General features: G+C 42.0%; 1 long non-coding RNA gene across 1 annotated transcript; it reads left to right on the plus strand.

The window, feature by feature from the left end:
• Positions 1-342: 342 nt before the first annotated feature.
• On the plus strand, positions 343-1,881 carry LOC119905642. The gene is made up of 3 exons (XR_005444847.1): positions 343-682; positions 978-1,056; positions 1,741-1,881. It is a non-coding gene; the product is annotated as an uncharacterized LOC119905642 (long non-coding RNA).
• Positions 1,882-14,960: the final 13,079 nt, after the last annotated feature.

Raw genomic sequence — 14,960 nt, forward strand, 5'->3', positions numbered from 1 at the left:
AAATTCACAAGTATATACAGTATATTATATATTATACCCTAAACCCAACTGGAAGTCAGACACTTTGAATTAAGTAACTGACACCTGAACCAAACTTTGTGAGATATTTTCGACGCGTCACCTTTTTGATGTTTGCATTGATAACTCCAGAGTCGTGTCAGCTGGAGTGCGATACAGCTCTCGCTGAACCCGAGGCACTCATGGGGGTGAGGGCCCGCTCAACGCTGCTTGCAGCTTTAATTGTTTTATTTTAGGATCACATTTATTTTATTATTTATATTTATTTATTTGGTTATTTATTTATTTATTTTTTTTTCTTTTCTGTTATTTTACTTTGGCAAGCATTTATATGATGTATTATTGTTAAATTATAATTTGTGATGGCAGAAAGGAGGCTGAGATGGAATGGATAAAGAGGCCTGCCTAGCTGAGGAGTTTTACCGAAACTAAGTTCATATAATTCCATGTCACTTTGAGTTTGATCATTAAAAACAACAAAGGAAATATATAGGCATATTTATGTCACTGGTTTTTAACCAAACATGGTTCGATCTCTCTGCAGCTGCAGTCTGCCTCTGTCCACTTTATAGCAGCCAAACACACCACTCCCTTTAAGAGCTATGTGGAAGACATCAACTTCCGGCTGGTCTCCTATCACTTCTTCGCTTGCTGTCACGTTTCGGTAGGTTTTCACTCTCCTGAGTCATTATCTCACAGTTTCTGGAAAACCAAACTAAATGTCCATTGTCATCTGACGCCTGACCTCAAATGAAGGCAGCGTTTTTTCTCAGTCTGAGCTCCGTCCTCGCTGTACCACTTTCTCTCCTCACATACCTCCTTCCTCTCGCTATTTCAGTCACCAGCTGTTTCCTCTGTCTCAAACTCTTGTTATTCCTTTCATGGTATCTGTCCTTATTCTTTTTACTGTTGCTCAGCATTGTCTTTTATTTAACACAGACTTGTATCTCCGTATGTAGGCCATGTCCATCTCTGAGACCTGGTATGCCATTAAAGACCATGGCACCAACTACTGCAACCTGTACAACCTGATGGAAGGTAAGATAACGTGATGAAAGTGTGGTAATGAAACCATTCAGTTTCCACTGATCAGTTATGGAATGGACAGAGACAGACGAGAGGCACCGGTGCTGAGGCAGATTTAATTGATAACCCATGAGTTTTAAGATGTATGATGCCAAAGCAGATGACGTCAAAACCTGGTTGAACTTGTTTTCTGGTCTCACAACCACAGATGAAAAGGAAGTTGGCATTATCTGTTGCTTTCAGTTAGTGTTTTTTCAGTTTTTAACTAATGCAGAGTCCATTGTTTTTAAACCTGTACTTCCCAAGCAGAGAAAATATAATTATTCATGAGACTGATGAGAACATTTATTTTCAACAGAGAAAAGTCCCTCCACTCACAATGGCCAGTTCCATCCATCACAACTGCAGCTTTGAGGGAACAGAAAACACTAATCGCCCTTTGTTTTCCTGCAGTGATGCCTCTTCTTCTGGCACACCAGGTGCCATACATCCTGCAGCTCTTTCTGTAAATGTGCTGTCATGTCTGAGTAAATGTCTGAATGACAGCTTGACAACACCAGCAGTATTACATATTCCATGTGTGAAAAGAGCTTTACAGAATATTTACAATGCTACTTGCAGTGTGATGCTCATTGTTGTACGGTTTATCTGGACAGATGCTCCTCATACCTGTTTCTCCTGTCATTTGTTCAACAGGAAGTGGTCTAACTGAAGCCAGAGGTTATAAAGAGGTCACCAGCGACTTCCTGTGTACCCAACACTCTTCTGCTAACTGCACTGTCTACTGACTGAAAATTTAGGGCGGCTAGAGACCATTATAGTACAGGTGCTGGTCATATAATTAGAATATCATCAAAAAGTTGATTTATTTCAGTAATTCCATTCAAAAAGTGAAACTTGTATATTATATTCATTCATTACACACAGACTGATATATTTCAAATGTTAATTTCATTTAATTGTGATGATTAAAACTGACAAGTAATGAAAATCCCAAATTCAGTATCTCCGAAAATTAGAATATTACTTAAGACCAATACAAAAAAAGGATGTTTAGAAATGTTGGCCAACTGAAAAGTATGAACATGAAAAGTATGAGCATGTACAGTACTCAGTACTTAGTTGGGGCTCCTTTTGCCTGAATTACTGCAGCAATGCGGCGTGGCATGGAGTCGATCAGTCTGTGGCACTGCTCAGGTGTTATGAGAGCCCAGGTTGCTCTGATAGTGGCCTTCAGCTGTTCTGCATTGTTGGGTCTGGCGTATAGCATCTTCCTTTTCACAATACCCCATAGATTTTCTAAAGGGTTAAGGTCAGGCGAGTTTGCTGGCCAATTAAGAACAGGGACACCATGGTCCTTAAACCAGGTACTGGTAGCTTTGGCACTGTGTGCAGGTGCCAAGTCCTGTTGGAAAACGAAATCTGCATCTCCATAAAGTTGGTCAGCAGCAGGAAGCATCTGTGCATGGTGGTTCTTGAAGCACTTACTCCAGCTGCAGTCCACTCTGTGTGAATCTCCCCCACATTTTTGAATGGGTTTTGTTTCACAATCCTCTCCAGGGTGCAGTTATCCCTATTGCTTATACACTTTTTTCTACCACATCTTTTCCTTCCCTTCGCCTCTCTATTAATGTGCTTGGACACAGAGCTCTTTGAACAGCCAGCCACTTTTAGCAATGACCTTTTGTGTCTTGCCCTCCTTGTGCAAGGTGTCAGTGGTCGTCTTTTGGACAGCTGTCAAGTCACCCCTTGATTGTGTAGCCTACAGAACTAGACTGAGAGACCATTGCAAGGCCTTTGCAGGTATTTTGAGTTAATTAGCTGATTAGAGTGTGGCACCAGGTGTCTTCAATATTGAACCTTTTCACAATATTCTAATTTTCTGAGATACTGATTTGGGGGTTTTCAGTAGTTGTCAGTTATAATCATCAAAATTAAAAGGAATGAACACTTAAAATATATCAGTCTGTGTGGAATGAATGTATACATTATACAAGTTTCACTTTTTGAATGGAATTACTGAAATAAATCAACTTTTTGATGATATTCTAATTATATGACCAGCACCTGTATATCAAGAGTAAACTGAACAAGGTTGTTTTCATTTTTTTGCCAGAAATGGCAAACATGACTTGACCTGCTTAAAACTGTTGTATTTTGCTGTTTTCCTTAAGCAATAGGTGCATGATGAAAACATTATTAAGATTAGTCTAAACAGAGTTTTAAAGAGGTGGTATTATGCTTTTTGGCTTTTTCCTTCTTATAGTTATATATCTGTTCTGTGCATGTAACAAGTTTGCAAAGTGAAAAAGCCCAAAGTCCAGCCAAAAGGGAGTTCCCATCTCCCACAGAAAGCACTGCTCTGAACCGCTTTAAAACAGCTCGTTTGTAGTCCAGCCCTTCACTTCCTTTACTTGTGACGTCACAATGAAAACGCGTCATAAAGCTTGCCAAGCGGCTGGCGGGGGTCAGGCACACCCTCAAACAAAGCTAGTCTGAGCGGAAACCCTTTGGCTCGACTCGCCTTTGTTTGGTTTTCTATTGTAGAAATGCCTCCGTCTAGGTTCCAAGTGAGCTGAGGGATAATAAAATGTAATGTGAAAACACAACAGACTGCTGATTGGTCAGAGAGAATATTCACTATTCACTGCATCATCATTGTGTGTGTCAGACAGAGGCCAGCAACAGAAAGTTTTACAGTTTTCGTATGGAATTTCATCACTAAATCCACTTCTGAGAAGTTGAGGTGAAATCAGCTGTGTAGATTTCGAATATTGACAGTTTTACGAGAAGTGATGGCGGAACAAAAATGTGCTTGAATATTTTCGGAGTTGAGGAGCTCCGCAAGTGGCTGCGGGGGATGCCTGTGCCAACCTTTTTATATACAGTCAATGGTGCCAACTCGCAGGTGGAGCACGTGAGACTGGCCAGCCGCCCGCTCACAAAGCCCTCTGCTCCCGCCGTCACACAGAGCGCTGCAGCAACAACGGCAGAGGAAAACAAAGCTAGGAGGTTTTCATACCACTTATCTGTCTTTACATTCTGAGTAATGGTGAAACGTTTTAACTTAAAAAAAAGAGAAAGCTGTGTGGGTCGCTGGTGTGTGTGTCGCATTAATCATTATGTCGCGGCAGTTGTGTGGCGTCGCTATGACCACAAGCTACATACTATCTCTGGGTACTATCTGCAATGCAAAACGGAGCAGGGCCGAGTAGAGTCGAGTCTATCGATTTGCACTATGGTAGCATTTTTTGGCAAGGCAGCATAGATCGTCAGAACACCGGCAACAGTTCAACGTTTAGTTCTGATGCTACGATGTGGAACAATGATGTTGCGTGGTTGTGGACTTGAGAGTAACTTATACCATCTGCTAGGTTACGGTCGCAGTCTGAAGCGGCTTTGATTTGGATCACACAATCTAGTTTCCTACGACCCGCCCTTCTCTGCTTCTGATTGGCTTGTAGTCCTTACCTGGGAACTGCGCATGTGCAACTCCCAACAAAGTTTGTACAAGTAAGATGCATCACTCTGTAGCTCAAGAACGGAGCGTACAACACATAGGGTGAAAAGAGGAGCTGCAGCAATGTGCAGTATGTTATGGGTGTGTGTAGTAGAAGTCTGAACCCAAAAGCCCGACAGAACCAAGAAGCGATGCTATAAAGGGGAGTTTATTGAAATAGTCAGGAGAACGTGGAAGTGGAGAGTGATCCGAGTCCAGAGCGGGGAGTCCGGGCGAGACGGTGAATAGACGCGGTTGAGGTGAGGCAGGTGGGCAGGCAGATGACTGGCAGGCGGATTCTGGAAAGTGGAGGAGAACAAACAAAGTGTCAGGAATAGCGAGGGAAAATTCACGAGGAAACAACTAACTCACTACTAGAGAAGGCCAGGGTGTGTACCACGGGAGATACGCAGACGATCTGGCGAATACTGGCGTGCTGGACCGGGGTAGATAACGGGTATCTGATTGCGAACGAGGTGCAGGTGTGTGATAGCGGAGAGCCAGAGCCAGGAAGACCACTCCCACCTGCAGACAGTCAGACAGACTCACAGGGAAAACAGACAAACAGATACAATAGGATGGGGAAACAACGGAGAACACAAGGTAAACAGAGGAGGGGAACCGCTGGGTATAACACAGTATGAGAAAAATATGGTATTTTTTGAAAATTAAACCATGTAAACCTGTTCTGGTACAACCCCTAATTAAGATTTTGAACATGAAAATGAGCATAATAACACCTCTTTAATATAATCTCACCTTCATTTCATACATAGACAAGAATACCTTAGACCCATTCCAACTATGACATGAGATCTGCCAAAAAAGCTGATAACCCTTTATGACCTGCCATAGAACTATTCCGCCAGAGCATATCTAAGTATTTTTTCATGCTGTACTGTCAATCTTTGGAGCATTTTCATATGCCATACATCAATACAATCCTTACAACCCCAATTTGAATGCTATGTATGTAATAAATTACTAATAAATCAATAAATAGCTGAAAATTGCAATAAACACCCATTTATTTCCAATATGTATTTTTCAAATACATAAATATAACAAATGCCAACCTCAAACTTGTCAGTGTAAAAAACTTCCATAAAACACTTTAGAAAAACACACAATTGATTTGAACTATGTACATAAACTAGTTTGTAAGATACATTCATTTTTATAAATTTTTTTAGCTGTGTAGTGAAACAGATAATACATTTCTTTTGAGAGCATAGTTGATTACACAATTAAGTGGTAAAAAACGGAAGACCTTATCAAATATTCAATTACACTACTCTATATTTCAATAATACACTATACACAACAATTAAGTTAAACTGTACATTATAGGAACTGAACATGCAAAAAGACTGTGATAACACTTGACAGGTGAGGGTGCCTTACACATGAATAGAGTGCCTTCAAATTTGTATAATCAAAAAGATAACATTTTGCTTTTGAGAGCAATGTTGATTGAACAATTAAATGGTGAAAAAAAACAAAGACCATGTCTTGTGTAAATAAAAAAAATGTACATCATCAGAGCAAAACATACAGAAAGGCACCCCTACATATACACAGGCCACCCTAGCTGTGTAAATACTTGTGACAGTCTCTGTCCAGAATAACGCAGAGGGGCACTTGGCATGCTTCACACAGGAATGGTGTGCATTTCCCACAAGCCTAAAACAAAGAAGTAGTAAAACGGTGGGTAAGTTAGATGCTTTTGACGCGAAAACAATATTGTAATTAAAGCTGCAAGCAGCGTTGGGCGGGCCCTTGCACTTGTAAGCGCGTCCGCGTGTGAGCCGGCCGAGTTGCATATTCTGGAGCTCTGCCGATGCGGCTGTGAACTTGTTACGCGGTTATGACGCCGCATGAAGGTGTTATATGTCACTTCCTGTGTCCCCTATGTGGAGCTACATAGCACTTGCCGCTATGAATATAAATCGGTAGTGGTGTGTAGATGTCTGCGGGGTGGGAGAGTTATCAAGCACGTAAAGTTTGTTTCAGATGTGAGCATGTACACTGAACAATAATGTACCCAAACAATAAAATAAATTCCTTTTATATTTCCCTGCCTTGTTGCTTATGTGTACATACAGAGGAAGAATGTGAGAACAGCACACATTTCATCGTTACTGTGTGTTAGAGCATGGGAGAACAGTGGATACTTTTAATACAGCCCACACCCCTAATACTGTGTAACTATAACAAGTAGAGAACAGAAGAAAAAGATGTTGTTTCTTTACAACTGTCTGCATAGCTTATTCGTATTGTGTAATGAATGAAAATAAATAGGCCTACTAGGCTCCTCTCTACTTTGACATTTAAGATTAGCTTGTTTGATCCACCTTCATACACATGTGACATTACTGTACAACTTGAGAAAGGTGAGTTGTTTTCTGCTCCAGCCTGCCTAAAAGAAAAGCGTTTTTGGGATTAAATGGACTTTATTAGCTGCTGCAGTGCAGGATGAACTCAGAATAGACCCATTTCTCACCTTATTATTCTAAATCATGCAACGAAGAAGAAGAAATGCATAATAAATCCTGGGACAAAATCTGTAGTCAAATACTGTACAGCATGTAGTCTGATGAACAAGACTTGTGTTATAGCTGACTTGGGCAGTGAAATGTTTAATTTTTTTTAATTCATGTGGTCATAGTTGTCCACAACTCAAATCAGAATATAAGAAGAAATGTTTTATACCACCTCAAGAAGGCTTCCTATCAGAAAGGTAGGAAGGTATTTCAAATGTACAACTGCAGTCCTGAAATCTAAGTAAAGTAATTTCCCTGACATTACTGTGTTACGCATGTAACAGGTTTGATACTTCCTGTGAGTATAATCCAATCAATCTTATTTTCATACTGTATATCCGTTGTGTAATTTGATAAATTGTGTTGTATGTGGTGCTCGCATCGGGTACTACTGAGACTTCATTGCCCTCTTCAGAGAAGACTCTGACTGCAACATGCGTCTTTGTAAAGAGAGAAACGGACAGAAAAAGTCTCTAACTCTGCCTGTCAGCTCGCTCTGCTCCGTTAAAACTGAATTTACCATACAGAATTGAATACGAGTGCACTCCAGATTTAGCTGCAGCTAGCTGACCGTGTGCTTCTCCCTATACCGCAGTTCTGTGTCCATGCATGCAGCAAACTGAAAGCACTGTCTGTCGGAGCATCTACATGAAAAGAGAAGGAAGACATTGCTGGTAGTATTGTCTTCAGAGTTGTTAAACACCTCAGCGCACTGAAGGAAGCCATCTGACTGTGTGAGGGGCAAGATCGTTGATGTCTGCAGGCAGAGTAGGAGCTCTCCTGTCTGACTGGTCCACCAATAGCAGAGAAGATGACCCCTTGAGACACAGCCCCTCCTCATTTGCATAATGAGGCAGAAATGCATACAAAAATTTAAAAAAGACAGGCAGAAATAAATACCATGGGTGAAAATAAATAAGGTAAATAAATACAAAGGAAGAATAAAACAGACAAAAATATTAAAACACACACATAAATAAATACATTAAAAAAAGTGTGTAAATCATCCAAAAATGGCCATAAAATTCAAAATGGCCGACTTCCTGTTTACTTTAGGCTATGGGTTCTTGAGGCTTTTTTGTGCGTCTTGATACGATACATGTCCCCAGAAAATTTCGTACATGTAGGTTGAACGTGAACGAGGGGCTAATCTTTTCCAATTTTCTAGGTGGCGCTAGCGAGTCATTTTGCCACGCCCATGTGCGAAACTTGTAGAATACGAAATTTTTCACCGGTTCTGACATGTTTGCAAATTTTGGTGAGTTTTCGAGTATGTTTAGGCCATGTCATTTGGGCCTACTTTGCAGAAAAAAAAAAAAATAAATAATAATCCGAGCAAATTCAATAGGGACCTCGCACGGTCGTGCTCGGGCCCTAAAAATTCCGAGAGTAAAATAGTGCGTCGTGCAGTTTGGTTATTAGGGCCTGAGCACGAACTGTGCGAGGTCGCTATTGAATTTGTAAAGATTATATTTAGGGCCCAAGCACGACTGTGCGAGGTCCCTATTGAATTTGTAAAGATTATATATGGGACCCGAGCACGACCGTGTGAGGTCCCTATTGAATTTGTAAAGATTTTTTTTTTTCTGCAAAGTAAGCTCCATTTTGGGGTTTCGTGCATGGGCGTGCCAAAATGACTCGCTAGCGCCACCTAGAAAATTGGAAAAAATTTGCCCCTCGTTCACGTTCAACCTACATGCACGAAATATTCTGGGGACATGTATCATATCAAGACGCACAAAAAAGCCTCAAGAACCCATAGCCTAAAGTCAACAGGAAGTCGGCCATTTTGAATTTTACGGCCATTTTTGGATGTTTTACAAACTTCATACATTAACGAACTCCTCCTAGGAATTTAGTCCGACCGACCTCAAATTTCTGCTGTGCCTTCTAAAGGCATTGAAGATGAAAAGTTGTGCTATTTGCAAGTTTTCGTCAATGGGCGTGTCCGTGGCGTGGCGTCAAAGATCAACTCTTCGCCATGACACGGAAGTTGTTGTAACTTCAGTGTACATGCTCACATCTGCACCAAAGTGTACATGTAGGATGAGAGTCCCGCCCTGAACACATGTACATGCTGACATTCACCCACAGTCATAGCGCCACCTGCTGGCAACAGGAAGTGACTTTTAACAAAGCAGCCCCCGCCGCACGTTTAACCTACGTGCACGAATTTTCTGTGGTACATGTATCTTGTCCAGACGCACAAAAAAGCCTCTTGGAGCGATGCCCTAAAATCAACAGGAAGTCCTCCTAGGAATTTAGTCCGACCGACTTCAAATTTGTGCTGTGCCTTCTAAAGGCATTGAAGATGAAAAGTTGTGCTATTTGCGAGTTTTCGTCAATGGGTGTGTCCGTGGCGTGGCGTCAGAGATCAAGTCTTCGCCATGACACAGGAAGTTGTTGTAACTTCAGTGTACATGCTCACATCTTAACCAAACTTTACGTGCTTGATAACTCTCCCACCCCGTTATGGAGGACCGATCCTGACACAGCCAGAAATAAATACAGAAATAAATAAATGCTCAATAAATAAATAAGCATCCAATTAAATACACAAAAAAATAGTAAATAAATAAATGTAGGTAGTAATTAAATTATACAAGGAGACATAAATGTTTATATTTTAATTAGTGCCTTTACTTATTCACCTTTGTTATAATTACCTTATTTGTTTATTCAACTTTATTTATTACTAATTTTTTTAATGTATTTATTTATGTGTGTGTTTTAATATTTTTGTCTGTTTTATTCTTCCTTTGTATTTATTTACATTATTTATTTTCACCCATGGTATTTATTTCTGCCTGTCTTTTTTAAATTTTTGTATGCATTTCTGCCTCATTATGCAAATGAGGAGGGGCTGTGTCTCAAGGGGTCATTTTCTCTGCTATTGGTGGACCAGTCAGACAGGAGCGCTCTAGGCCTACTCTGCCTGCAGACATCAACGATCTTGCCCCTCACACAGTCAGATGGCTTCCTTCAGTGCACTGAGGTGTTTAACAACTCTGAAGACACTACCAGCCATGTCTTCCTTCTCTTTTCACGTAGACGCTCCGACAGACAGTGCTTTCAGTTTGCTGCATGCATGGACACAGAACTGCGGTACAGCACACAGTAACGATGAAATGTGTGCTGTTCTCACATTCTTCCTCTGTATGTACACATAAACAACAAGGCAGGGAAATATAAAAGGAATTTATTTTATTGTTTGGGTACATTATTGTTCAGTGTACATGCTCACATCTGAACCAAACTTTACGTGCTTGATAACTCTCTGACCCCCAGACATCTACACGTCAATACCGATTTATATTCATAGCGGCAAGTGCTATGTAGCTCCACATAGGGGACACAGGAAGTGACATATAGCACCTTCATGCGGCGACATAACCGCGTAGCAAATTCACAGCCGCACCGGCAGAGCTCCAGAATATGCAACTCGGCCAGCTCACACGCGGACGCGCTTACAAGTGTGAGGGCCCGCCCAACGCTGCTTGCAGCTTTAATATTCTGATTTGAGTTGTGGACAACTATGACCACATGACCGCACTGAGTAGGCTGGGTGACCATCAATCATTCGAGGAGCAGGGGGCGCCGCCGCTGGTATGGAGAGGGAGCTGGTAGAAACGGGCTTGATTCAGCAGACATGGAAGACGGGGTGGACCTTAAGGTGAGGAGGGAGGGTTAGACGGACAGCGGAGGGGTTGATGATGGCCTCGATGGGGTAAGGACCGATGAACCGGGGGGTGAGTTTTTTCGAGGAGGTCTGTAGGGGGAGATCCTTGGAGGAGAGCCAGACCTGCTGCCCGGGCCGGTAGGCAGGCACAGGGGTACGGTGGCGGTCTGCCAACTGGCGGTTGCGGGCTGCGGTGCGCTGCAGAGCCACCCTGGCCTCCCTCTAGATTCTGCGGCAGCGTCGAAGATGGGCTTTTACCAAAGGGACCGCGACCTCTTCTTCCAGTGATGGGAACAAGGGGGATTGATAACCCAGGGAACACATGAACGGAGACATACCAGTGGCGGCGCAGATTTGGGAGTTGTGGGCATACTCTATCCAGGGGACGTGGGAACTCCAGGAGGTGGGGCTGCGGTATGCTACACACCTGAGCGCTGCTCCCAGGTCCTGGTTGGCCCGCTTGGTCTGCCCGTTGGTCTGGGGATGATAACCGGACGAGAGGCTAGCGGTGGCGCTGAACGCGCGGCAGAAGGCCTTCCAGACTTGCGAGGTGAATTGGGGGCCCCGGTCAGAAACTATGTCCAGGGGGATGCCGTGGAGGCGGAAAACATGGTCTATGAGGAGTCGAGCAGTTTCCAGAGAGGTGGGGAGTTTGGGTAAGGGAACAAAGTGGGCGGACTTGGAGAAGCGGTCGACCACTGTCAGGATGACTGTGTTTCCATAAGAACTGGGGAGGGCGGTGACGAAATCCAGGACGATATGGGACCAGGGGCGACCGGGGACCGGAAGGGGGCGGAGCAGACTGGTGGGTGGTTGGTGGGACGGTTTGGCGCGGGCGCACACCTCGCAGGCTGCCACAAAGGCCCGACAGTCCTTGTCCATCGCGGGCCACCAGAATCGCTGGCAAGAAGAGGGTGCGAGCCATCCCTGGGTGGCAGCTGAACTTGGAGGTGTGCGCCCATTGGAGGACCCGGGAGCGGACACTCGAGGGGACGTAGATGCGGTTAGGGGGGCCGGTACCAGGATCTGGGTCGGTGGACTGGGCGCGGCGAACGGCTGATTCCACCTCCCAGACTACAGAGGCAACGAGGCAGGCACGAGGCAGGATGGTGTCGGGGTGGTCTGGGGAGTGAAGGCGGGAGAGAGCGTCTGGTTTGGTGTTGCGGGACCCGGGGCGGTAGGAGAGGGTGAAGTTAAACCGGTTGAAAAACAGGGCCCACCGGGCTTGACGGGAGTTCAGTCTTTTGGCTTGAGGACTAGGAAGGGCTGCTCTGCCCCCTCAAGCCAGTGCCTCCATTCCTCCAGAGCCAGTTTGATAGCGAGTAACTCTCGGTCCCCCATGGAGTAATTCTGCTCCGTGGGGGAAAGCCGGCGTGAAAAGAACACAGCAAAAACTGGAGTGTTGAATTAACTCCCACAGAGTTGATTTCAACACTTTTTTAGGGTTTATATAGCTCCACACTCTCCAGAGTTAAATTAACACTTTCAAAATAGTTAAAACATTTAACACTATGCCAGAGTTCCTTTTTAAACTCACAACACAGAGTTAAAGTAACACTTAGAGATTAGACAAATAACACTGCTCTTAGTTAAAGTTTTTACTACTTGTGTAGTGTTAGTTTGCCTTCCTGAAGTGTTAAATCTACACTTAAATGTGTTAAAATTAAATTATAAGAATGAATTACAATAAACAAATAATGTTTAATAACATTTATTTTTGCCTTTTCATTTGCAATGACAGTTTATTCAAAACATTACAAATGAAGGTATAATGTACAGATTTTCATCTGAATGACTGTATGAGCTTTGAATGTCAAACGGTTTGTAAAATTTAAGCTCAGACATTTTCATTATAAACCTTTCCTCACTTTTAAATACTCTGAAAGCATGATGGTGTTCATGAAAAACTTCTGTGAGTAGTCTGTTAGTCAAAAAATAAATGTGATTTTCAACCAAAAGTATGTTACTTATTTGATAAAAGACAGGCATGTCTTCTTCCACTGCACTGCAAACAACAAGTCCAGCTTTATACTCTACACCGTCAACTTTAACCCAACTAGTTGAGAAAACATCTTTTGCCAACATAATTTCAAGCATTTCATTGTTGACCACATTCTCATCCTTAAGGGAAAACGATTTAATTGGCCCATACTCATTTTGTTTGAGAGTAAAGGTTTCCCAGTGATAAGCAATGGCCATCTGATGCTTTTTAGCAAGGGATTTGGTTATGTTTTTGAAATTTTTAAAGGAGTCTTTAAACAGTTTGTGTTTAGCTTCAAACCTCATACTCCACATATGTAATAAAGGGCCAATTTTCCTTATAGAAGATGGGTAATGGATCATAAAATGATGCTTAGGTATCAAGTTCCTATGTGGATACAAGTGCTTAAATAGTTTGTGGTGGTCAACAATCAAATGCTTTAAATATATTGTCATACCTTGTGTGAGAGATGGTGATAAAACTATGTTCATTATTTGAAGTAACAATAACAACAAATTCCAGTTTTTGTTTCCTTCAGGAATAATGTCACCAAACAACAGTGGGATGTTTTTAACAAGACACAATGTCTGAATAGAATTCAAACCAATGCCATTACCAGCACTCTCCAAAATAATCTTTGTGGGACGGTTTTTTCGTTCTAAAAATCCATAATCAAGACTATAAATCCTGGAAAGCAAGTCCTGTTCTGTCATAAAGTGTTCTGTGAGATATCCAAAAAGCAATTTGATCTCATACTGAGCCACACCCTCAAGAAGATCATGCATTATATCAAATGAATAGTTATTACATACATGGAAATACTTTAATGAATTAAGTGTAGAATTTTTTTTCAAACCATAGAATGACTTAAATTGTGGGTTTTCCTGGAGAGTTTGGCAATGCATCTCAAACATCTCTTTTCCGCGAAGGATCACCTTAGGATCATCCTCACTGTATACTGTTTGACAATCATTCTTCTCAATCAAACAAAGGCGACAGAAATGACGACTACTAAATGACTCATTAAAACCAAGAATTGTGTGCATCCCTAGATTATCTCCTGTGATCTGTGAGATTGTACCATATACCTGCTCATCAGAAAATGGAAGACTTATTCCTTGGCTCTCCAGTTTTTTCACATCATTTAACAATGGTTCCAGTATTACATCAAAACCATACTTATGCAGATCTTGTGTATGAAAAAGTGCTACCAAATGAATGTTCATCAGAACTGAATTAAATTTGGGGGGTAAGTTTCTTACAATAAAATAAAGACAGCCAATTTTGTGAATTCCACGTTTGGAGCCAAGGGGATTGGCTGTTTCAAACTCATCATAATATATTTGAATTTTCTTTTTGCTGCAAACAAAGGATGTGTTTTAAAATAACTGCCATCAAAAAAGTCACTGTAAATGTCTGGCTCTGTTCTACAATCTTTCTTCAGGAGAACACAAATGTCTGGATTTCTGCACATAAACTTCAGTGTTTCAAAAATCGGCACATAAATAAAAGTATCCTTCACAGGTACTTGATCATAAGAACCGGATTTCTGATTTCGTCTGTTGTCATATCTCACACCTAGTGTTATTTCTGCTGGCTCGACAACTCCCCATTTTAGATTGAAGTATTTGTTTCTTTTCCATTCTGTATTCAGATTTGTGAACGGGTTTTCAAAATGTTCAAAAGCTTCATTAATAACAGGTATGTTTGGGTCAGTAACAGGTAAAGCAGAAATAGCAGTGTGCTGTGCTTGTGAGCGGATCTCACTTGTTAGTTCCTCCAAATCTCCTACAATTGAGGATACCAAACTGTTGGAAATCCCACTCCCCTGTAATTTGGCCACAATAGATGCACACATTTCTTTGGTTGGATCTTTAAGTCCAGAATAATTTCTCTGAGAAGAAACACTGGAAGAGCTACATTGATTTGGGGGACTAAACTGGTCTTCCAAAGCATGTGCCTGAGATGAAGTTGCAACTGGCTCACAAGAGGAACACGCAGCAGTTGAAGTTTGAGCAATTTGCTGAACATTGCTATGAACACTATTGAGGTGTTTCCGAAAACCTGCATATGTTAGGAACTGATGCCTACAGCCGTGCTGAGCACAAAACAATTTGAACTTTGGTCCAGGATAGTAACCATGTTGAACTCTTAAATGTGAAATCAACTGCTGACTGCTGGGATATAGTTTCTGACACATGAAACAGGTCAGCA

Source organism: Micropterus salmoides, unplaced genomic scaffold, assembly GCF_014851395.1.
Source record: "Micropterus salmoides isolate LMB-PRFRI ecotype aquatic unplaced genomic scaffold, ASM1485139v1 Ms_hic_scaffold_1, whole genome shotgun sequence".
Taxonomy (NCBI): Eukaryota; Metazoa; Chordata; class Actinopteri; order Centrarchiformes; family Centrarchidae; genus Micropterus; species Micropterus salmoides.